Raw genomic sequence first — 25,159 nt, 5'->3', positions numbered from 1 at the left:
TCTAAATACCTGCAACTCTCTCTTCCTAAATATCTTCCTTCCCGAGCCCTTCGCTCATCCGTCTCCAACTCCCTCAGGGTCAGCTGCTTCTCGAAGCAACGAGCTGGGGGTAGATCTCTCTCCGCGGCAGGAGCCTCCCTCTGGAACAGCCTTCCTGCCTCCCTGAAACTTGAGGAGAACCATCTCCGGTTCCGGAAGCACCTCAAAACCTTCCTCTTTGCTTCTGCTTTCTCTCTCCCTCTCCCCTGCTAAATTGTTCACTAAATTCTGCACTGAATCTGAAACTTGGCCACTCTCACCGACCTCGGTCCTGGGCCCAGCCACTCTCCACTTGCACTGCCTCCCTGGCAACCCCTGCACTGCTGGACTGTCTCTGTATCCCTACAGCCCCCCCCCCTTCCCAGCACTTGTCTGCACTTACCTTGCACTTGCCACCAGCTGGCCCTATTTATTTATTTATTTATCTATTTATTTCTATTCTACTTACCTTGTACTGCACTTTTCCCTTCCCCCTACCCCTGCACTTGCACGGTCTGAATGACACCTGGCCTAGTAGGATCGTTGTCTGTCCTCCCCCTGTTCCCCCCTCCCTGCCTCGTCGCGCCTTGAAACACTTGTGTATAGGCGCGTTACAAATGCCATATCATATCATATCATATCCCAGAGAAAAGTGCAATGATTTTGATAGGGCAGCACCCCAAAATTTTAGATGTTCGCGAACAGTCCGCAGACTTCTAAAAAAAAATGCACAGGGCCCTGCTCCATTTATTTGTCACTTCTATTTTTAGACTGTGTAAGGTGTCTCTGAAAAGAGCATTTTTTGGGGGGGGGATTTTTGTTGTTTCGTATTTTTTGTTTTTTTTACAAATGACACACTAGGAGAGGAGGGGAAATGAGGGTAAGGGGGGGGGACACCCACCACAGGGATAAGAAATGACGGGTGGAGAGAGCAAGATGTAGGTTAGGCCTTACTCAGCTAGTGGGCAGGTCTTCTCATGCTCCAAGACCGTAGTCTCGAAAGCACTTTGAAGTCTCTCCCCCCTGCAGAGTAATGTGTCGCAGTACATACACAAAACTGTGACCCTCAAAAGGTAAGGGTCATCAGCATTGTGAATGGCCTGTAAAGCAGCTGGAGGGATGTGCTCTCCCACAGGAGTGTCCCTTGTGGTGAGAGGAGCGGAAACGGAGGATGAAGTAGAGGAACTCAACCTACTACGCTCTTCACAAGGTACAACCTTGCAAATGGCCCCACCATGGAACGACCTTAGGTGTCGCTTCATAGTTGTCGTACCAAAGCTGTACGAACCAAGCATCCCACGACTCTGCACCATTTTGCACTGGTTGCAGGTGACTTTGTTTGCATGCGCCTTGGGTATGCTACCATGAATGGTAAATAACCACCACACCCAAGACTCACAGTGAGTGCTGGTAGTAGGGACTTCCACTACCTCATCCTCGTCATCCTCTTCATCCTCCTCTACATCCTTACCTCCCCACGGGCCTGTTCCTCTCTTCAGGCCCTTGGGGAGGTGGTGATGGTGGAGGGGGTGGGGGTGGTGCTTAGGCAGATGTAGCACCAGGTGGAAGTAGAGGAGTCATGGATGCCATCAGGTTTCAGCAAAATCTGGAATATTGGCAGCCAAAGTACACAGTGTTCTGTCAGATATCCAGAAACACAATGAGGATGAGCTCTGGAGTCTGGCCTTTTATAGGGGTGCGGGTGTGTGCTTCGCGGACTCCTGCTCTCTCCGCGGACAGATAAAACACCCCAAAAAGGCTCAAAAAGTTCCAAAAAGTATTTAGAAAGTCAGGGTCATTGTCTGGGACATGTGCTATGGTGAATGTTTACTATACAACACTGTGGATTGCCTGAAAAGGTACTTTTGAAATGTTCGGGGACCTGGACAGTGTCCACAATTCAGGGGACACACTCAGCGTGTGTGCGGTCACATGATGGCATCGCGATCATGTCCGCGAAGGCAACGGGTGTACGCAGGGCACCAAATGCACAGGAATGGTTGTGCGCATGCACGCGGGTGTTCTACGTACAGCGTTCGGGTTCTGAAACTAATTAAAAGTGCGACACAAGTGAGACGAACAGTTACGGACAGGTGCGATGTTCGGAGAACTTATGGGTGTGGTGCGCATGTGCGTAGATGTTTTTCAGGCAGTATGGACAGGTATAGTGTCCTTAGAACACGCCCATTTTGTGTATATGCAGACATTTCAGACACTGTGTTTGTTCTTAGAACAGTTTCAACTTGCCTGTGAACAGTACGGACAGATATAGTGTCCTTAGGCCACCTTCATTTTCGTTTGATTACGGACATCTCGGACACCGTGTGTGTTCTTAGAACAGTTTCAACTAGCCTGCCAACAGTACAGACAGGTATAGTGTCTTTATGAAACCTCCATTTTGGTTGATTACGGACATCCCGGACACCGCGTGTGTTCTTAGAACAGTTTCAACTTGCCTGCGAACAGTACGGACAGGTATAGTGTCCTTAGGACACCTCCATTTTCGTTTGATTACGGACATCCCGGACACAGCGTGTGTTCTTAGAACAGTTTCAACTTGCCTGCGAACAGTACAGACAGGTATAGTGTCCTTAGGACACCTCCATTTTGGTTGATTACGGACAATCCGGACACCGCGTGTGTTCTTAGAACAGTTTCAACTTGCCTGCGAACAGTACGGACAGGTATAGTGTCCTTAGGACACCTCCATTTTTGTTTGATTACGGACATCCCGGACACCGCGTGTGTTCTTAGAACAGTTTCAACTTGCCTGCGAACAGTACAGACAGGTATAGTGTCCTTAGGACACCTGCATTTTGCTTGATTACGGACATCCGGGACACCGCATCTGTTCTTAGAACAGTTTCAGCTTGCCTGCAAACAGTATGGACAGGCATAGTGTCTTTCGGACACCTCCATTTTGGTTAATGGGGGACATCCCGGACACCGAGTGTGTTCTAAGAACGGTTCTATTTTGCTTGCGGACAGTACGGACAGGTATAGTGTCCTAAGGACACCCCCATTTTGGTTATTTCCGGACATCCCGGACACCGCGTGTGTTCTTAGAACAGTTTCAACTTGCCTGCCAACAGTACGGACAGGTATAGTGTTCTTAGGACACCTCCATTTTCATTTGATTACGGACATCCCGGACACCTTGTGTGTTCTTAGAACAGTTTCAGCTTGCCTGCTAACAGTATGGACAGGTATAGTGTCCTTCGGACACCTCCATTTTGGTTAATGGGGGACATCCCGGACACCGAGTGTGTTCTAAGAACGGTTCTATTTCGCTTGCGGACAGTACGGACAGGTACAGTGTCCTTAGGACACCCCCATTTTGGTTAATCACGGACATCCCAGACACCCGCGTTGTCCGCGGACACCCCAACTGCCTTTTCTTTTTTTTGTTAAACACAAAAAAGAACTGAGTTAAAACACATATAATATTTTTGTTTTATTATATATAGATGTACAAATTATGAAAGAGAAGGGGAAGCAGAAACTGACACAAACACAGGGGAATTGGGGGTTTCCAGAGGATGGATAGGAGGAGATGAAGATATGGAAGTCTCATCAAAACATTTTTCTTCGTGGAGAGGGTTTGCTGATAATTGACTGGGATATGGAGAGAGAGGACAGGTACATGTGGGACAATGGTATTTATTTATTTTATATGGTCCTCCAAAAAGTTTTTAAAATGGTTGAAATTTGCCATGAGCATGTCCATTTTCTCTTCCATGCGCTGGAGAGTCTTTTCCAGTGTATCTTTTCGTGTACTATTTTCAATGTTTGTATGGTCTGTTAAAAAAAAAAAGATATATATATACATATATATATATTCAGTGAAAAAACTTTGTTAAAGGGACGTAATGGTTAAGTTGTGCTACTAAAAACCTATAAAATTCAGGAAAAACCTTTGTTAAAGGGACGTTATGGTCAAGTTGCGCTACTAAAAACCTATGAAATTCAGTGAAAAAACTTTGTTAAAGGGACGTTATGGTTCAAATTAAAACCGAAAAACCCCTGAAATTCAGCAGTTATGGTAACATAAGCAACCATAACTCGCACCACCCTGCACTGCTAACACTAACACCCAGGACATCAAAAATGACATCTCAAATGTCATTGATGACATCACTGTTGACATCACATGTGCATTTACTTTTCATAAAAACTCTCTACAAGGGATTCTTATAAAGATGACCAAAAACTGTCAAGGATCATTGGGATAAATATCATGAGCTAATTAGTGCATTAAGCAATGCATTGATATAAATAGCATTCTATTATGAAGTTCTATCCAGTATACTAAGCTACTCATGCAGAAACATAGGCAGTGTGTGCAGCATACATGATGAAGGTGCCATATTCATAATCTTGCCATGTTGAATACTGAAATGATAACTGCTTTCTTATTAGAGTTTTGCGTACTGTGAAACAAGTAGATAATAAAACCCACTTAATACATAATTATTACAGACAAAACACAGACAACAACACATACAAATATGAGTATATACAGGGACAGTGAAGTAAACAAAAAAGCAGACGTAGTAGCAGAAAGAGTTCATAACCTAACTGATTGTCTTTATGCAGAGAAACTATTGCTCTGTTTCAAAGCTGCTACTTACCATATGTATGTGTATCACATGATGTGACTGCACCCAAAGGAAAGGAGAGTGAGTATAAAGTATACACATATGAGCATATACAGGGAAGGTAGAGTAATAAAAATAAAACTATGAGAAAGTGCTTATAACCCTTATGATTATCTTCATGCACAGAAAGGATTGCTCTCTTTCAAGCCTGTGTCTTCTGCTATGTATATGTTTCATATGATGTGACTTGACCCTAAGTCTACAAATAAAGTGTTTTCACTGAATTTCATAGGTTTTTAGTAGCACAACTTGACCATAATATCCCTGACTTCATATACATGTAACATAGAACATACTAACCCCCTCGTAGTGATTTTCATGTCTGCGGACTACCGCCATGTCCACGGACATATCGAAAATCTGAGCGTGGTGAATGTAAATTTAAATAGTGTGCCCCATTTCCCCTTTGAAGTTGGCGCTGAAAAGAGCCGTTTTTTTTTTTGGTTTTTTTTACAGATGCTTGACAGGCACCTGTTATTTTGTATTTTTTTTCTTGTTTTTTTTTCTTACTTTACTCCTAAAATCTTCACATAACCTTCTCCATAGCAACCCTTACATTCCAAAATAGAAAGGCATTTCCCGTAAAAGATAAAGAAATGCCCTCTTCTTTAAAATTAACAGCATTACTGGCATCAATATTCTCATTATTACAGAAGAACATACCAGCTCTAAGCATGAAGGCACACATGCCTCGGTTGATGACACACCTAGCAATGTTTTGCTGAGGACAAAAAACTGAACTATTGTCGCATATTGCCCTAGGTAGTAATCCAGAAAAAATTGCTTTCGCATTTGGAAGGATCTTCATTACGGCTTGAACCAAGCGTTCCAAATCAGCCAACAAAGTAGGGGCACTGACGTTGCCCAAATGGAAAGCACCATAGTGCAAAACTACCACATGCGGACTGTTCATCGTGGCCATATCCTCACAAGCTTGTACAATTCCCTGTACATTGCAATCAGGCACAGTGCTCCACACCACCTCCACTCCTTTCACATCAAAGTTCTTTGCAACATGCCTACATTGAGCGTACTGTTGTAAACCATACACAAACATATCTCCAAACACCAACACCCTGACTTTCTCTACTTCTGCCATCTTCACCACACACAGTCTCTTTCAACACAAATCCACAAACTCAACATCTAATTGGCTGAACCGTACAGTCTTCTTTCCATGTTGGATTTCCTGGAAAAACCCAGATGTAGCACGCCCTGTCCACGAACAGCCGCGGTGTCCGCGGACGGGTCCACTTCACTCTCTGTGCCATTCCCTCATTGCATACAGGTAAGCAATCACACAATACGAATAACGTCCTCAGAACACCCCCATTTTGTGAATTTTTGAACATTTCAGGACAATTATCATTTCATTATTCAACATATTAACATTACAAATATTATACTTTCATCTTGTACTCTGCACACAATGCTATGTTTCTCCATTAGTAGCTCAGTATACTAGAGAGAATTCCATAATAGAATGCTATTTATATCAATGCATCGTTCAAAGCACTAAAAACGGTATGATATGTATTGCAATATCCTTGACACTTTTTTCGCAACATTATAATAAAAATCCCTAGTACACAAATTCCATGAAAAGTACATACACTTGTGATGTCATCAGTGATTTCATCAATGACATTTGCGATGTCATCTTTGATGTCCTGGGTGTTAGTCTTATCAGTGCACGGTGGTGGCGTGAGTTATTTTTCATAGCTTACCATAACTTGCGATTTTCAGGGGTCTTTCGGCTGTACTTAGAACCATAACGTCCCTTAAACAAACTTTTTTTAATATCACGCAAACAATATACAAACATGGCGTGCAAAAACCAACTTCTCACAGATGGCTTTACACAGAATGTTGCAAAGTAAGAATTTATGCTCATTCACAGTGAAGGTCAGCTGCTTCCATTTTTTTCTCAGGCCCCGGAGAGGCTCACGAAGCGGACAATAAGGTTGTATTGTGTTTTGACCTTGACAGACAGAGATTGTGATGAAAGACTTCTCTTGAAGGAGTGTTGCTAAAACGTAAGAGAAGATAAGGATGAAATTTCTGAAACGAAACCACTTTTATATATTATATCACTATGCGAAAGATCGTTCGCACACGCAGAGTCGTATTTTGGGACTGCACTACTGGTAGACAATGGAAATTGCAATTGTACTGTAAGTAACCCTTTAGATTATTTTATACCAAATAAAATTACAATAGCGTAGCATTAAAGACCGCTCAGGTTGAACTTGTTCGTTGAAAGTGGCATAATGTTTTCTACCGCGCACTATCACCGCCAAATTGATCCCCTGTCGTATAGTGGGCTCTGAAAAAGGTAGACAACACAGGGCGGGTTAATAGAAATATTTTAACCGGTCTATAGGCGGTCAAGCGCTCTACTCGCTGTGCCACTTCACTGTAGCCTGTCAAGTGGCACAGCGAGTACAACGCTCGCTTTGAAATCCGTGCACAGCTTGCTAACACAGGTTCGAATCCCGGCAAGGCCAAACTCAGCCTTTCATACTTCCGTGGTCAATAAATGAGCACCACACACCGTGGTTAATAATAAGCACTGCTTAGATACCTCACGGTTCTTAGCGCTATATGAATGGGAAAATATTATTATTTTATTATTAACATACTCCGTTGCACTATCTTCGATAGCAAATAGTTTCATACCCTAATAAATAAAATGATGATTTTTAATGAAGATCGGCTGGTGAGACTAATTTATGTTTTTTAAAACAGGTATGTGGCCCCATTTTGCCTATGTCACGATTTACAGACTCCAGCGGATGGGGTCTTCAACTGCCAGGTGCAGGTCCAAATATGCAACTTCATGACCCTCACCATTTTATGGGACAATTGCCAAGGACCAATATGCCCATACGCAGTACTAGCGGCTACAAACAACATACCAACCAATAGGGTGGTCTAATGGCTCGTTGTTGGACAACCTTCCGATTATCAGAGCGACCATTTATTGCTTTTATCATAAACCAACAGCCTATCTACCGCAAAGGAACAACGCGTGGCTCAAAATAAACTTTTGCTGTTCGACAGCAGAGACAATAGCAAATCGCTGAATATTCACTAAACATTTCATGTGAAATAAATGTACTTTACCAAATGTACAGTCCTGCTGCTTACTTTTAAACCACAGTTTCATATTCCGAATTGTGGCGCACTGAGTTGTAAGCTGATCTAACACCCTCTGTACCGCAAAGGAACATCGCGTGCCTCAACATGAAATTTTGCGGATCTACAACAAAGACAAATGCAAATTGCGGAATAATCTCTAAACATTTGATGTCAAATAAATGTACTTTACAAAATGTACAATCTTGCTGTTTGCTTTTAAATCACTGTTTCATATTCTGAATTGTGGCGCGCAGTGTTGTGACATAATATGTGTTGTCTTCCGGGTTCTGTATAAAGTCACTTAGGACTGCAGAGGACTGGGCGCGTTGATGACGCACCCTGTAACGTCAGGGAGAGAGGCGGGGAATATGAATGCTTTGATAATATCAGGCTTAGGGGCGGGAGATATGATTTAGTGTCACAAAAGCAAGTCAGCCAGGTCAATAGCGCCAGTCATAGGATTATCACATATTGTTGGCGAACACCAGCCTGATTTATCGTTTCTTTAGTGGACAAAAAGTCGGGTGAGGCCCATAGGAAATTGTACTAGCAGCGGACAAAAGGAGGGTTCGTAGAACACTTTCACCCTGACAACGAACAATACAAACAACATTCTCACAACACCCCCATTTTGTGTAATTGCAAACATTTCGGGACACCGCGAGTGTTCTTAGAACACATTCAACTAGACAGATTACAATACGGACAGCGTCCTGAGGACACCCCCAGTTTGTGTATTTATGAACAATTAAGTACACTGCGAGTGTTCATAGCTCATTTTTACCTTCCTTGCAAACAAAAATGACACATACTCCGTCCTCTAAACACCCCACCATTTAGTTTATTTACAAAATGTCAGAACAGCCGTGTTCTCCGCGGACAAATTGAACGCAACAAAAACGTCTAGCACATAAAAAAACAAAACATTGAACCTATCTCATACTGCCCCACCCTCCCCAAACACTCTTACACACCAACACACGGCACTAAATACAATTTTTTATCAACGTTTTACCGTGCTGTACGTGGTCGACGGCGAATACAAGATGGCGGGCGACACAGAAAATCTGACGCGCTCCACGCCCCTCGCCATCCAATCAGCGAACACGTCGCATGTCCGTGGACATGACGCAAGCCCATGGGCCAATCGGGGTGCTGTTCGCAGAGCGAACAGGGAAGTCCGTCCGCGAAGCGAACACAGATATCACTAATTTTTTTGCCTTCCATTTTGGTCGTTTTATAAAAAACTACTGGACGGATTTACACCAAATTTGCAAAAGCACGCTTTCGGGACCAAGCCCCCGCTCCTGCTGCAAATTTGGTGTAAATCCGTCCAGCGGTTTGGCCTGTGGCCGTGCGCACAGTTTTTTCCCATTATGTCAATAGGAAAAAACACAAGTTATGGGACTCCCCCTATAACTTTTTCCCCCCTGGACGAATCCTCACCAAACTTTGCAAAAAAATTCAGAGTGGGCCATATACTTTTTTTGTAAAGTTTGGTGAGGATTCGTCCAGAGGAAGCGAAGTTATAAGCCACCCAAAAAATGGTCTTCCTATGGAGTGAGCGAGGGGTGGGGGTGAACAGGATAGACACGGGCCATGAGCTAGGGGTGGGGGAAAAGGAGGGAGACATACACGGAGCATGAGCGGGGGATGGGGTGAACAGGGGAGACACAGGGCATGAGCGGGGGGTGGAGGGGAACACAAGGGAGACATGGGGCATGAGCGGGGGGTGTGGTGGAAGAAGGGAGACACGGGGCATGAGCGGGGGGGAGAAGGGAGACACGGGGCATGAGTGGGGGGTGGGGGGAAGAAGGGAGACACCGGGCATGAGCGGGAGCTGGGGGGAAAGAAGGGAGACACAGGGCATGAGCGAGGGTGGGGGTGAACAGGGGAGACATGGGCCATGAGCAGGGGGTGGGGGGAAAAGGAGGGAGACAGACACGGAGAATGAGCGGGGGATGGTGGTGAACAGGAGAATCACGGGGCATGAGCTGGGGGTGGGGGGGAACATGAGGGAGACATGGGGCATAAGCGGGGGGTGGGGGGGTACATGAGGGAGACACGGGGCATGAGCGGGGGGTGAGGGGTAACACAAGGGAGACACGGTGCATGAGCGGGGGGTGGGGGAACACGAGGGAGACACGGGGCACGAGCGGGGGGTGGGGGGTAACACGAGGGAGACACGGGGCAAGAGCGGGGGGTGGGGGGTACAGGAGGGAGACACAGGGCATGAGCGGGGTGGGGGTAACAGGGTAGACATGGGACATTAGCAGGGAGTGGGGGATAAGAAGGGAGACACGGGGCATGAGCAGGGGGTGGGGGGAGAAGAAGGGAGACACGTGGCATGAGCGGGGGTGGGGAGGAAAGAAGGGAGACACGGGGCATGAGCAGGGGGTGGGGGGGAAAGAAGGGAGACACGGGGCATGAGCGGGGGGTGGGGGGGAAGAAGGGAGACACAGGGCATGAGCGGGGGTTGGGAGGGAAGAACGGAGACACGGGGCATGAGCGGGTGGTGGGGTGGGAAAGAAGGGAGACACGGCGCATGTGTGGGATGTGGGGGAAAGAAGGGAGACACAGGGCATGACAGGGGGGTGGGGGGGAAGAAGGGAGACACAAGGCATGAGTGGGGGTGGGGGGAAAGAAGGGAGACATGGGGCATGAGCGGGGGGTGGGGAGAAGAACGGAGACACGGGGCATGAGCGGGGGGTGGTGGGAGAAGGGAGACACAGGGCATGAGCGGGGGTTGGGAGAGAAAGAAGGGAGACACGGGGCATGAGCAGGGGTGGGGGGGGAGAAGGGGGACACGGGGCATGAACGGATGGTGGGGGGAAGACGGGAGACACGGGGCATTAGCAGGGGGTGGGGGGAGAAGGGAGACACGGGGCATGAGCGGGTGTGGGGGGAAAGAAGGGAGACACGGGGCATGAGCGGGGGTGGGGGGATGAAGGGAGACACGGGGCATGAGCGGGGGGTGGGGGGGAAAGAAGGGAGACAAGGGGCATGAGTGTGGGGTGGGGGGAAATAAGGGAGGCACGAGGCATGTGCGGGAGGTGGGGGGAAGAAGGGAGACAAGGGTCATGAGCAGGGGGTGGGGGGGAAAGAAGGGAGACACGGGTCATGAGCAGGGGGTGGGGGGGAATAAGGGAGACATGGGGCATGAGCAGGGGGTGGGGGAAAAAGGGAAACATAGGGCATGAGCAGGGGGTGGGGGGGAGAAGGGAGACATGGGGCATGAGTGGGTGGTGGTGGGGAAAGCAGGGAGACAAGGGCCATGAGCGGGGGGTGAGGGGAAAGAAGGGAGACACAGGGCATGATGGGGGGTGGGGGGAATAAGGGAGACATGGGGCTTGAGCGGGGGCTAGAGGGGGGAAGAAGGGAGACACGGGGCATGAGCAGGGGTGGGGGGAGAAGGGAGACACAGGGCATGAGCGGGTGTGGGGGGAAAGAAGGGAGACACGGGGCATGAGCGGGGGTGGGGGGGAAAGAAGGGCGACAAGGGGCATGAGTGTGGGGTGGGGGGGAAAGAAGGGAGGCACGAGGCATGAGCGGGGGGTGGGGGGGAGAAGGGAGACACAGGTCATGAGCGGGGAGTGAGGGGGAAAGAAGGGAGACACAGGGCATGAGTGGGGGTTGGGGGGGAAGAAGGGAGATACAGGGCATGAGCGGGGTGTGGGGGGGAAAGAAGGGAGACACGGGGCATGAGCAGGGGCGGAAGGGAAAGAAGGGAGACACGGGGCATGAGCAGGGGGTGGGGGGGAAGAAGGGAGACACTGGGCATGAGCGGGGGGTGGGGGGAAGAAGGGAGACAAGGGTCGTGAGCGGGGGGTGGGGGGGAAAGAAGGGAGACATGGGTCATGAGCAGGGGGTGGGGGGAAAAACGGAAACATAGGGCATGAGCAGGGGGTGGGGGGGAGAAGGGAGACATGGGGCATGAGTGGGTGGTGGTGGGGAAAGCAGGGAGACACGGGCCATGAGCGGGGGGTGAGGGGAAAGAAGGGAGACACAGGGCATGAGTGGGGGGTGGGGGAATAAGGGAGACATGGGGCATGAGCGGGAGCTAGAGGGGGGAAGAAGGGAGACACGGGGCATGAGCAGGGGTGGGGGGAGAAGGGAGACACGGGGCATAAGCAGGTGTGGGGGGAAAGAAGGGAGACACAGGGCATGAGTGGGGGTGGGGGGACGAAGGGAGACATGGCGCATGAGCGGGGGGTGGGGAGGTAAGAAGGGAGACACGGGGCATGAGCGGGGGATGGTGGGAAGAAGGGAGACATGGAGCATGAGCGGGGTTGGGGGGGAAGAAGGGAGACACGGGGCATGAGCGGGGGTGGGGGGAAAGAAGGGAGACAAGGGGCATGAGCGTGCGGTGGGGGGGAAGAAGGGAGGCACGAGGCATGAGCGGGGAGTGAGGGGGAAAGAAGGGAGACACAGGGCATGAGCGGGGGGTGGGGCGAACACGAGGGAGACACGGGGCACGAGTGGGGGGTGGGGGGTAACACGAGGGAGACACAGGGCTTGAGCGGGGGTGGGGGGGAAGAAGGGAGACAAGGGTCATGAGCGGGGGGTGGGGGAAAGAAGGGAGACACGGGTCATGAGCAGGGGGTGGGGGGGAATAAGGGAGACATGGGGCATGAGCATGGGGTGGGGGAAAAAGGGAAACATAGGGCACGAGCAGGGGGTGGGGGGAGAAGGGAGACATGGGGCATGAGTGGGTGGTGGTGGGGAAAGCAAGGAGACACGGGCCATGAGCGGGGGGTGAGGGGAAAGAAGGGAGACACGGGGCATGAGTGGGGGGTGGGGGGAATAAGGGAGACATGGGGCATGAGCGGGGGGTTGAGGGCGGAAGAAGGGAGACACGGGGCATGAGCAGGGGTGGGGGGAGAAGGGAGACACGGGGCATGAGCGGGTGTGGGGGGAAACAAGGGAGACACGGGGCATGAGCGGGGGTGGGGGGACGAAGGGAGACACGGGGCATGAGCAGGGGGTGGGGGGAAAGAAGGGAGACACGGGGCATGAGCGGGGGATGGTGGGAAGAAGGGAGACACAGGGCATGAGCGGGGTTGGGGGGGAAGAAGGGAGACACGGGGCATGAGCGGGGGTGGGGGGGAAAGAAGGGAGACAAGGGGTTTGAGCGTGGGGTGGGGGGAAGAAGGGAGGCATGAGCGGGGAGTGAGGGGGAAAGAAGGGAGACACAGGGCATGAGCGGGGGGTGGGGGGAACACGAGGGAGACACGGGGCACGAGCGGGGGGTGGGGGGTAACACGAGGGAGACACACAGCTTGAGCGGGGGGTGCGGGGGAAGAAGAGAGATATGGGGCATGAGCGGGGGGTAGGGGGGGTGAAGGGAGACACGGGGCATGAGCAGGGGGTGGGGGAGAAAGAAGGGAGACACGGGGTATAAGGGGGGCTGGGGGGAGAAGGGAGACACGGGGCATGAGCAGGGGGTGAGGGGTAAGAAGGGAGACACGGGGCATGAGCGGGGGGTGCGGGGGTGGAAAGAAGGGAGACACGGGGCATGAGCGGAGGGTGGGAGGAAAGAAGGGAGACAAGGGGCATGAGCAGGGGGTGGGGGAAAGAAGGGAGACACGGGGCATGAGCAGGGGGTGGGGGGGAGAAGGGAGACACGGGTTATGAGTGAGGAGTGAGGGGGAAAGAAGGGGGACACAGGACATGAGTGGAGGGTGGGGGGGAAGAAGGGAGACACGGGGCATGAGCGGGGGGCGGGGGGGAAAGAAGGGAGACATGGGGCATGAGCGGGAGGTGGGGGAAAGAAGGGAGAAACTGGGCATGAGTGGGGGGTGGGGGGAAAGAAGGGAGACTCGGGTCATGAGCGGGGGGTGGGGTGGAATAAGGGAGGCACGGGGCATGAGCGGGTGATGGGGGAAAGAAGGGAGACACAGGGCATGAGCGGGGGTGGGGGGAAGAAGGGAGACACGGGGCATGAGCGTGGGGTGGGGGGAGAACGGAGACATGGGGCATGAGTGGGGGGTGGTGGGGAAAGCAGGGAGACACGGGCCAGGAGCGGGGGTGGGGGGGAAGAAGGGAGACATGGGGCATGAGCGGGGGGTGGTGGGGAAAGCAGGGAGACACGGGCCAGGAGTGGGAGGTGGGGGGGGAGAAGGGAGACATGGGACATGAGCGGGGAGTGGAGGGGAAAGAAGGGAGGCACAGGGCATGAGCAGGGGGTGGAGGGGTGAAAGAAGGAAGAAACTGTGCATGAGTGGGGGGTGGGGGCAAGAAGGGAGACACGGGGCATGAGCGTGGGGTGGGGGGAGAACGGAGACATGGGGCATGAGCGGGGTTGGTGGGGAAAGCAGGGAGACACGGGCCAGGAGTGGGGGTGGGGGGGAAGAAGGGAGACACGGGTTATGAGTGAGGAGTGAGGGGGAAAGAAGGGAGACACAGGGCATGAGCGGAGGTTGGGGGGAAGAAGGGAGACACGGGGCATGAGCGGGGGGCGGGGGGGAAAGAAGGGAGACATGGGGCATGAGCGGGAGGTGGGGGAAAGAAGGGAGACATGGGGCATGAGCGGGAGGTGGGGGAAAAGAAGGGAGAAACTGGGCATGAGCGGGGGGTGGGGGTAAAGAAGGAAGACACGGGGCATGAGCGGGGGGAAAGAAGGGAAACACGGGGCATGAGCAGGGGGTAGGGGGGAAAGAAGGGAGACACGGGGAATGAGCAGGGGGAGAGGGGGAAAGAAGGGAGACAAAGGGCATGAGCGGGGGGTGGGGGGGAATGAAGGGAGACATGGGGCATGAGCGGCGGGTGGGTGGAAGGAGGGAGACACGGGGCATGAGCAGGCGGTGGCGGGGAAAGAAGAGAGACACGGGGCATGAGCAGGGGGTCGGGGGGAAGAAGGGAGACACGGGGCATGAGCGGGGGCTGGGAGGAAGAAGGGAGACACGGGGCATGATCTGGGGGTGGGGGGAAAGAAGGGAGACACGGGGCATGAGCGGGGGATGGGGGAAAGAAGGGAGACACAGGGCATGAGCGGGGGTGGGGGGAAGAAGGGAGACACGGGGTATGAGCGGATGGTGGGGGGAAAGAAGGGAGACAAGGGGCATGAGCGGGGGGTGGGGGAAAAAGGAAGACACGGGGGCATGAGCGGGGGTGGGGGGGAGAAGGGAGACATGGGTCATGGGTGAGGAGTGAGGGGGAAAGAAGGGAGACACAGGGCATGAGCGGAGGGTGGAGGGGAAGAAGGGAGACATGGGGCATAAGCGGGGGCGGGGGGGAAAGAAGGGAGACATGGGGCATGAGCGGGAGGTCGGGGGAAAGAAGGGAGAAACTGGGCATGAGTGGGGGGTGGGGGGAAAGTAGGGAGACACGGGGCATGAGCGGGAGGTGAAGAAGGGAGACAAGAGACATGAGCGGGGGGTGGGGGGGAAAGAAGGGAGACTCGGGTCATGAGCGGGGGGTGGGGGGGAATAAGGGAGGCACGGGGCATGAGCGGGGGATGGGGGAAAGAAGGGAGACACAGGGCAGGGGTGGGGGGAAGAAGGGAGACACGGGGCATGAGCTTAGGGTGGGGGGGAGAACAGAGACATGGGGCATGAGCGGGTGGTGGTGGGGAAAGCAGGGAGACATGGGCCAGGAGCGGGGGGTGGGGGGAAGAAGGGAGACATGGGGCATGAGCGGGGGGTGGTGGGGAAAGCAGGGAGACACGGGCCAGGAGCGGGGGTGGGGGGGCAGAAGGGAGACACAGAGCATGAGCGGGGGGTGCGGGGTGGAAAGAAGGAAGACACGGGGCATGAGCGGGGGTGGGGGTAAAGAAGGGAGACACGGGGCATGAGCGGGGGGAAAGAAGGTAAACACGGGGCATGAGCAGGGGGTAGGGGGGAAAGAAGGGAGACACGGGGAATGAGCAGGGGGAGAGGGGGAAAGAAGGGAGACAAAGGGCATGAGCGGGGGGTGGGGGGGCGAAGGGAAACACGGGGTATGAGCGGGGGGTGGGGGGGAAAGAAGGGAGACACGGGGCATGAGCGGGGGATGGTGGGAAGAAGGGAGACACGGGGCATGAGGGTGGGGTGGGGGAACACGAAGGAGACACGGGGCACGAGCGGGGCGTGGGGAGTAACACGAGGGAGACACAGGGCATGAGCGGGGGCTGGGGGGAAGAAGGGAGATACGGGGCATGAGCGGGGGTGGGGGGGAGAAGGGAGACACGGGGCATGAGCAGGGGGTGGGGGGGAAAGAAGGTAGACACGGGGCATGAGCAGGGGGTGGGGGTAAGAAGGGAGACACGGGGCATGAGCGGGGGGTGCGGGTGTGGAAAGAAGGGAGACACGGGGCATGAGCGGGGGGTGGGGGTAAAGAAGAGAGACACGGGGCATGAGCGGGGGAAAGAAGGGAAACACGGGGCATGAGCAGGGGGTAGGGGAAAAGAAGGGAGACACTGGGAATGAGCAGGGGGAGAGGGGGAAAGAAGGGAGACAAAGGGCATTAGCAGGGGGTGGGGGGCGAAGAAGGGAGACATGGGGCATGAGCGGCGGGTGGGGGAAGGAGGGAGACACGGGGCATGAGCAGGCGGTGGCGGGGAAAGAAGAGAGACACGGGGCATGAGCGGGGGGTCGGGGGGAAGAAATGAGACACGGGGCATGAGCGGGGGTGGGGAGATGAAGGGAGACATGGGGCATGATCTGGGGGTGGGGGGAAAGAAGGGAGACACGGGGCATGATCTGGGGGTGGGGGGAAGAAGGGAGACACGGGGCATGAGCGGGGGATGGGGGAAAGAAGGGAGACACAGGGCATGAGCGGGGGTGGGGTGAAGAAGGGAGACACGGGGCATGAGCAGGGGGTGGGGGAAAGAAGGGAGACAAGGGGCATGAGCAGGGGGTGGGGGAAAGAAGGGAGACATGGGGCATGAGCAGGGGGTGGGGGGGAGAAGGGAGACACGGGTTATGAGTGAGGAGTGAGGGGGAAAGAAGGGGGACACAGGGCATGAGCGGAGGGTGGGGGGGAAGAAGGGAGACACGGGGCATGAGCGGGGGCGGGGGGAAAGAAGGGAGACATGGGGCATGAGCAGGAGGTGGGGGGAAAGAAGGGAGAAACTGGGCATGAGTGGGGGGTGGGGGGAAAGAAGGGAGACACGGGGCATGAGCGGGAGGTGAAGAAGGGAGACAAGAGACATGAGCGGGGGGTGGGGGGGGGAAGAAGGGAGTCTCGGGTCATGAGCAGGGGGTGGGGGGGAATAAGGGAGGCACGGGGCATGAGCAGGGGATGGGGGAAAGAAGGGAGACACAGGGCATGAGTGGGGGTGGGGGGAAGAAGGGATACACGGAGCATGAGCGTGGGGTGGGGGGAGAACGGAGACATGGGGCATGAGCGGGGGGTGGTGGGGAAAGCAGGGAGACACGGGCCAGGAGCGGGGGTAGGGGGAAGAAGGGAGACATGGGGCATGAGCGGGGGTGGTGGGGAAAGCAGGGAGACACGGGCCAGGAGCGGGGGGTGAGGGGGAGAAGGGAGACATGGGACATGAGCGGGGGGTGGAGGGGAAAGAAGGGAGGCACAGGGCATGAGCAGGGGGTGGGGGGGTGGAAAGAAGGGAGACACGGGGCATGAGCGGGGGGTGGGGGGGAGAAGGGAGACACGGGTTATGAGTGAGGAGTGAGGGGGAAGAAGGGAGACACAGGGCATGAGCGGAGGGTGGGGGGGAAGAAGGGAGACATGGGGCATGAGCGGGGGGCGGGGGGGGGAAAGAAGGGAGACATGGGGCATGAGTGGGGGGTGGGGGGAAAGAAGGGAGACACGGGGCATGAGTGGGAGGTGAAGAAGGGAGACAAGAGACATGAGCGGGGGTGGGGGGGAGAGAAGGGAGACTCGGGTCATGAGCGGGGGGTGGGGGAGAATAAGGGAGGCACGGGGCATGAGGGGGGATGGGGGAAAGAAGGGAGACACAGGGCATGAGCGGGGGTGGGGGGAAGAAGGGAGACACGGGGCATGAGCGTGGGGTGGGGGGAGAACGGAGACATGGGGCATGAGCGGGGGGTGGTGGGGAAAGCAGGGAGACATGGGCCAGGAGCGGGGGGTGGGGAGGAAAGAAGGGAGACATGGGACATGAGCGGGGGGTGGAGGGGAAAGAAGGGAGACACAGGGCATGTGCAGGTGGTGGGGGGGTGGAAAGAAGGGATATACGGGGCATGAGCGGGGGTGGGGGGGAGAAGGGAGACATGGGCATGTGCAGGGGGTGGGGGAAATAAGGGAGACACGGGGCATGAGCGCAGGGAAAGAAGGGAGACACGGAGCATGAGCAGGGGGTGGGGGGGAAGAAGGGAGACACGGGGCATGAGTGGGGGTGGGGGGGAAGAAGGGAGACACGGGGAATGAGCGGGGCGTGGGGGGAAAGAAGGGAGTCACAGGGCAGGAGCAGGGGGTGGGGGAAAGAAGGGAGACACGGGGCATGAGCGGGGGGTGGGGGATAAGAAGGGAGACACTGGGCATGAGCAGGGGTGGGGTGAAAGAAGGGAGACACGGGGCATGAGAGGGGGGTGGGGGGGGAAAGAAGGGAGACACAGGGCATGAGCAGGGGTGGGGGGAAAGAAGGGAGACATAGGGCATGAGCGGTGGGTGGGGGGTAAAGAAGGGCGCCACGGGGCATGAGCGGGGGTGGGGGTGAACAGGGGAAACACGGGCCATGAGCGGGGGGTGGGGGGAAAAGGAGGGAGGCAGACACAGAGCATGAGCAGTGGGTGGGGTGAACAGGGGAGACACAGGGTATGAGCAGAAGGTGGGGGGAAACACGAGGGAGACACGGGGCATAAGCCGGGGTGGAGGGTAACACGACAGAGACACAGGCATGAGCGGGGGGTGGGGGAACAGGGCAGACATGGGGCATGAGCGGGGGGTGGGGGAGTACACGGGGCATGAGCGGGGGTGGGGGGTACAGGAGGGAGACACGGGGCATGAGCGGGGGGTGGGGGGAACAGGGCAGACATGGGGCATGAGCGGGAGGTGGGGTGTAACACGAGGGAGACACGGGGCATGAGCGGGGGGTGGGGGAACACGAGGGAGACATGGGGCAGCCAGTGGGAGGGCACATCAGATGTCCGCGGACATCACGCAAGCTGCTTGCCCAATCCCCGTCCTGTCCGCGAAGCGAACAGGGAAGTGTGTCCGCGAAGATATCACCAATTTTTTCTGACCTACGACTGGACGGATTTTCACCAAATTTGCAAAGGTGTGCTTTTGGGACCAAGCCGCTGCTCCTGGTCCAAATTTGGTGAAAATCCATCCAGCAGTTAGGGCTGTAGGCGTGAGCAAAGTTTTTTTCCCATTCAGTCTATGGGGAAAAAAAAATTGGGACCCCCCTATAACATTGCCCCCCCTGGACCAAACCTCACCAAACTTTGCAAAAAAAAATCGGAGTGGGCCATATACTTTTTTTGCAAAGTTTGGTGTGGATTCGTCCATGGGGAGCAAAGTTATAAGCCGCCCAAAAAGTGCTTTTCCTATGGAAATAGCAACTTAACCATAACTACATATATATATATATATATATATATATAAAATTCAATGAAAAAACTTTGTTAAAGGGACGTTATGGTTAAGTTGCACTAATAAAAACCTATGAAATCCAATGAAAAAACTTTGTTAAAAGGACGTTATGGTTAAGTTGCGCTACTAAAAACCTATGAAATTCAGTGAAAAAACGTTGTTAAAGGGACGTTATGGTTCCAAGTAAAACCGAAAAAACCTTGAAATTCGCCAGTTATGGTAAGCTAAGCAACCATAACTCGCGCCACCACCGTGTACTGCTAAGACTAACACCCACAACATCAAAGATGACATCACAAATGTCATTGATGACATCACTGATGACATCACATGTGTATGTACTTTTCATGAAATATGTGTACAAGGGATTCTTATTATAAGGTTGCGAAAAAAGTGTCAATGATCATTGCAATAAATATCATACCCTAATTAGTGCATTGAACGATGCATTGATATAAATAGCATTCTATTATGGGGTTCTATCTAGTATACTAAGCTACTCATGCAGAAATATAGCATTGTGTGCAGCGTACAAGATGAAGGTATAATATTCGTAATGTTAATATGTTGAATAATGAAATGTTAATTGTTTTCTTAATAGATTTTTGTGTACTGTGAAATATGTAATAAGTAGCTAATAAAACCCATTTATTACATAATTGCATTACTATAGACACAATACAAAGAGACAAGAGCACATACCAATATGGGTATATACAGGGAAAGTGAAGTTAGCAAAAACAAATGTCATCTTTGATGTCGTGGGTGTCAGTCTGAGCAGTGCACGGTGGTGGCGCGAGTTATGGTTGCTTAGCTTACCATAACTGGCGAATTTCAAGGGTTTTTCGGTTTTACTTGGAACCATAGCGTCCCTTTAACAAAGTTTTTTCACTGAATTTCATAGGTTTTTAGTAGCGCAACTTAACCATAACGTCCCTTTAACAAAGTTTTTTTCACTGAATTTCATAGGTTTTTAGTAGCGCAACTTAACCATAACGTTCCTTTAACAAAACATTTTCATTGAATTTCGTAGGTTTTTATTAGTGCAACTTAACCATAACGTCCCTTTAACAAAGTTTTTTCATTGAATTTCATGGGTTTTTATTAGTTCAAATTAACCATAACGTCCTTGTAACACAATTTTTTTTACTGCATTTCATAGGTTTTTATTAGTGCAACGTCACCATAACATCCTTTTCAATAGATGAAGACCACTAGCATTTTAGGTCCTCAAAGTGGGAACCCCAGGTGGTAAAAAAAAGATTTTTCTTCCCAAACCGGGACGCGTGCGGCGTCCTGGTGCAGGAAGGAGAATCTTTTACCAAGATGGCCACCATGGAAAGGGAAGGCGGGGTGTATAAAGAGAACACAACAGGGCATGAGAGGGGGGAGGGAGGGAACAGGAGAGAGACACGGGGCATGAGCGGGGGGTGGGGGGCAACAGCAGGGAGACACGGGGCATGGGCGGGTCATGGGGGGAACACGAGGGAGACACAGGGCATGAGAGGGGGTGGGAGGTAACAGGAGAGAGACACGGGGCATGAGAGGGGGTGGGCGTAACAGGAGAGAGACACAGGGCATGAGTGGGGGGTGGGGGGGAAACAGCAGGGAGACACGGGCCTGATCGGGGGGTGGGGGGCAACAGGAGAGAGACACGGGGCATGAGAGGGGGTGGGGGGTAACAGGAGAGAGACACGGGGCATGAGAGGGGGGTTGGGGGTAACAGGAGAAAGACACGGGGCATGAGAGGGGGGTTGGGGGTAACAGGAGAGAGAGACGCGGGGCATGAGCAGGGGGTGGGGGGCAACAGCCGGGAGACACGGGGCATGAGCGGGGGGTGGGGGGCAACAGCAGGGAGACACAGGGCATGACCGGGGGGGGCAACAGGAGAGAGTCACGGGGCATGAGAGGGGGGTGGGCGGTAACACCAGGGAGACACAGGGCATGACCGGGGGGGCGGGGGTAACAGGAGAGAGACACAGGGCATGAGCAGGGGGCAAAAGCAGGGAGATATGGGGCATGACCAGAGGGTGGGGGGCAACAGCACGGAGACACGGGGCATGAGCGGGGGGCAACAGCAGGGAGACACAGGGCATGAGCAGGGGGTGGGGGGCAACAGGAGAGAGACACAGGGCATGAGCGGGGGGTGGTGGGAACAGGAGAGAGACACAGGGAGCATGAGCGGGGGTGAGTGGGAGGGATACAGACACATGGGGCATGAGCGGGGGGTGGGTGGGAGGGATAGACACACACGGGGCATGAGCGGGGGGTGGGCGGGAGTGATAGAGACACACGGGGCAGGGGGCGGGGGGGAGGGGAGAGACACACGGGGCATGAGCAGGGGGTTGGGGGGAGGGATAGAGACACATGGGGCATGAGTGGGGGGTGGGTGGGAGGGATAGAGACACACTGGGCATGAGCGGGGGGGTGGGTGGGAGGGATAGAGACACACGGGGCATGAGCAGGGGTGGGGGGGAGGGGAGAGACACACGGGGCATGAGCGGGGGTGGGTTGGAGGGATAGGGGCATGAGCCGGGGGTGGGCGGGAGGGATAGGGGCATAAGCGGGGGTGGGTGGGATGGATAGAGACACACGGGGCATGAGCGGGGGGTGGATGGGAGGGCTAGAGACACACGGGGCATGAGCAAGGGGGTGCCGGAGGGATAGAGACACACGGGGCATGAGTGGGGGGTGGGGGGGAGGGAAGAGACACACGGGGCATGAGCAGGGGGTGGGTGGGAGGGATAGAGACACACGGGGCATGAGAGGGGGGTGAGTGGGAGGGATAGAGACACACGGGGCATGAGCAGGGTGTGGGTGGAGGATAGAGACACACGGGGCATGAGCAGGGTGTGGGGGGGAGAGACACACGTGCATGAGCAGGGGGTGGGTGGGAAGGAGAGACACACGGGGCATGAGCAGGGGTTGGGTGGGAGGGGAAAGACACACGGGGCATGAGCAGGGTGTGGGGGGAGGGGAGAGACACACGTGCATGAGCAGGTGGTGGGTGGGAAGGGAGAGACACACGGGGCATGAGCAGGGGATGGGTGGGAGGGGAAAGACACACGGGGCATGAGCAGGGGGTGGGGGGAGGGGAGAGACATACGGGGCATGAGCGGGGGGTGGGTAGGAGGGAGAGAGACGCATGGGGCATGAGCGGAGGTGGGGGGGAGGTAGAGACACACACAGGGCATGAGCGGGGGTGGGGGGGAGGGAGAGAGACACAGGGGCATGAGCGGGGGTGGAGGGGAGGGAGAGAGACACACGAGGCATGAGCGGGGGGTGGGGGGAGGGAGAGAGACAGACGGGGCATGAGCAGGGGGTGGGTAGGAGGGGAGAGACACTGGGGCAGGGAGTGGGTAGAGGGATAGAGACACACGGGGCATGAGCATGGGGTGGGGGGAAGGGATAGAGACACACAGGGCATGAGCAGGCGTGGGGGGGATAGAGACACACGGGGCAAGAGCGGGGGTGGGTGGGAGGGCTAGAGACACACGGGGCATGAGCAGGTGGTTTGGGGAGGGAGAGTGTCACACGAGGCATGAGCGGGGGGTGGGCGGGAGGGAGAGAGACACACGATGCATGAGCGGGGGGTGGGCGGGAGGGAGAGAGACACACGGGTCATGGGCGGGGGTGAGTGGGAGGGCTAGAGACACATGGGGCATGAGCGGGGGTGGGTGGAAGGGCTAGAGACACACAGGGCATGAGCGGGTGGTGGGTGGGAGGGCTAGAGACACACAGGGCATGAGCGGGGGGTGGGTGGGAGGGCTAGAAACACACGGGGCATGAGCGGGGGTTGGGGAGAGGGAGAGAGACACACGAGGCATGAGCAGGGGGTGGGGGGAGGGAGAGAGACACACGAGGCATGAGCGGGGGGTGGGCAGGAGGGAGAGAGACGCATGGGGCATGAGCGGAGGTGGGGGGGAGGTAGAGACACACACGGGGCATGAGCGGGGGTGGGGGGGAGGGAGAGAGACACAGGGGCATGAGCGGGGGGTGGAGGGGAGGGAGAGAGACACACGAGGCATGAGCGGGGGGTGGGGGAGGGAGAGAGACACACGGGGCATGAGCGGGGGGTAGGGGGAACAAACAAAAACACGGACATGCCGCACGGACATGAGTTTGTGCGGCAGATCCCGCTCCTCGGCCCTCCACTGGCCACCGTGTGCGATGGCGTGAGCGGGGGGGCTGATGGAACAGGGGACACACGGAGCATGAGCGGGCAGGGGGACAGGAAGGACACACGGTGCATGAGGGGGATGGGGGGGCAGAAAGGACACATGGGGCATGAGCGGGGGGTGGGGCAGACACGGGGCATGAGCGGGGTGGGAGGAACAGGAGACAGACACGCTCCTGCTGACCTGACAAAGTCTCTCATGCGGGAAAGAAAGATGGCGGGCATTTCTGAAGCCAGACACACTGCACGCTTTCACTGCATCCAATGAGAGAGCATGTCAGATGTCCACGGACATCACGCAAGCTGCTGGCCCAATCACTGTCCTGTCTGCGGAGCGAACACAGATATCACTAATTTTTTTTGCCCTACTTTTTGGTCATTTTAAAAAAAACTACTGGACGGATTTTCACCAAATCTGCAAAAGCACGCTTTCGGGGCCAAGCCGCTGCTCCTGGTCCAAATTTGGTGAAAAGCCATACAGCGGTTTGCGCTGTAGTCGCAAGCAGAATTTTTTTCCCATTCAGTCTATGGGAAAAACAGAAATTTGGGGACTCCCCCTATAACTTCCCCCCCCCTGCACGAATCCTCACCAAACTTTGCAAAAAAATGCAGAGTGGGTCATATACTTTTTTTGCAAAGTTTGGTGAGGATTCATCCAGGGGGAGCAAAGTTATAAGCCGCCCAAAAAGTACTCTTCCTATGGAAACAGAAACAGCAACTTAACCATAACTACACTGCCACTATCGTGGCAATGTAATATATATATATATATATATATATATATATAACAAAGAGGGGTGCGAGGGGCGCACTCTGGGTCCCAGCTAGATGTACCTTTCCACAGTCCAGTTGATGTTCTCCTCCTAGCGCGCTTTCTTGCCTCTTGCAATCATCAGGGAGGCAGTCTGTTCAGGTGTTTATTCAGGTGCTGATGGTTACTACCAGTGATGGTCTCAGGGGATTCTAGTTGCTGTAGTCATTCAAGTAGCCAGAACACAACTCAACCTCCAATTACAAAGTGTAAAACCCCAGTTGGGGGGAGGGAGGGAAACCAACAGTGTGGCTCTCCTGAGTAGGGGCATGTATCACCCAGTGCCGCCGCCTCTGGAGCCCGGGACTCCTAAAAGATTTGACAAAGAGGGGTGCGAGGGGTGCACTCTGGGTCCCAGCTAGATGTACCTTTCCACAGTCCAGTTGATGTTCTCCTCCTAGCACGCTTTCTTGCCTCTTGCAATCATCAGGGAGGCAGTCTGTTCAGGTGTTTATTCAGGTGATGGTCTCAGGGGATTCTGGTTGCTGTAGTCATTCAAGTAGCCAGGAAACAACTCAACCTCCAATTACAAAGTGTAAAACCCCAGTTGGGGGGCAGGGGGAAAACCAACAGTGTGGCTCTCCTGTGTAGGGGCATGTATCATCCCGGTGTCGCCGCCTCTGGAGCCCGGGACGCCTAAAAGATTTGACAAAGAGGGGTGCGAGGGGCGCACTCTGGGTCTCAGCTAGAGGTACCTTTCCACAGTCCAGTTGATGTTTTCCTCCTAGTGCGCTTTCTTGCCTCTTGCAATCATCAGGGAGGCAGACTGTTCAGGTGTTTATTCAGGTGCTGATGGTTACTACCAGTGATGGTCTCAGGGGATTCTGGTTGCTGTAGACATTCAAGTAGCCAGAACACAAC

Source organism: Ambystoma mexicanum, chromosome 10 (genome assembly GCF_040938575.1).
Source record: "Ambystoma mexicanum isolate Mex_15411 chromosome 10, UKY_AmexF1_1, whole genome shotgun sequence".
NCBI classification, from domain to species: Eukaryota; Metazoa; Chordata; class Amphibia; order Caudata; family Ambystomatidae; genus Ambystoma; species Ambystoma mexicanum.
The sequence above is the reverse complement of the archived record's forward strand: the minus strand, read 5'-3'. Positions refer to the sequence as shown.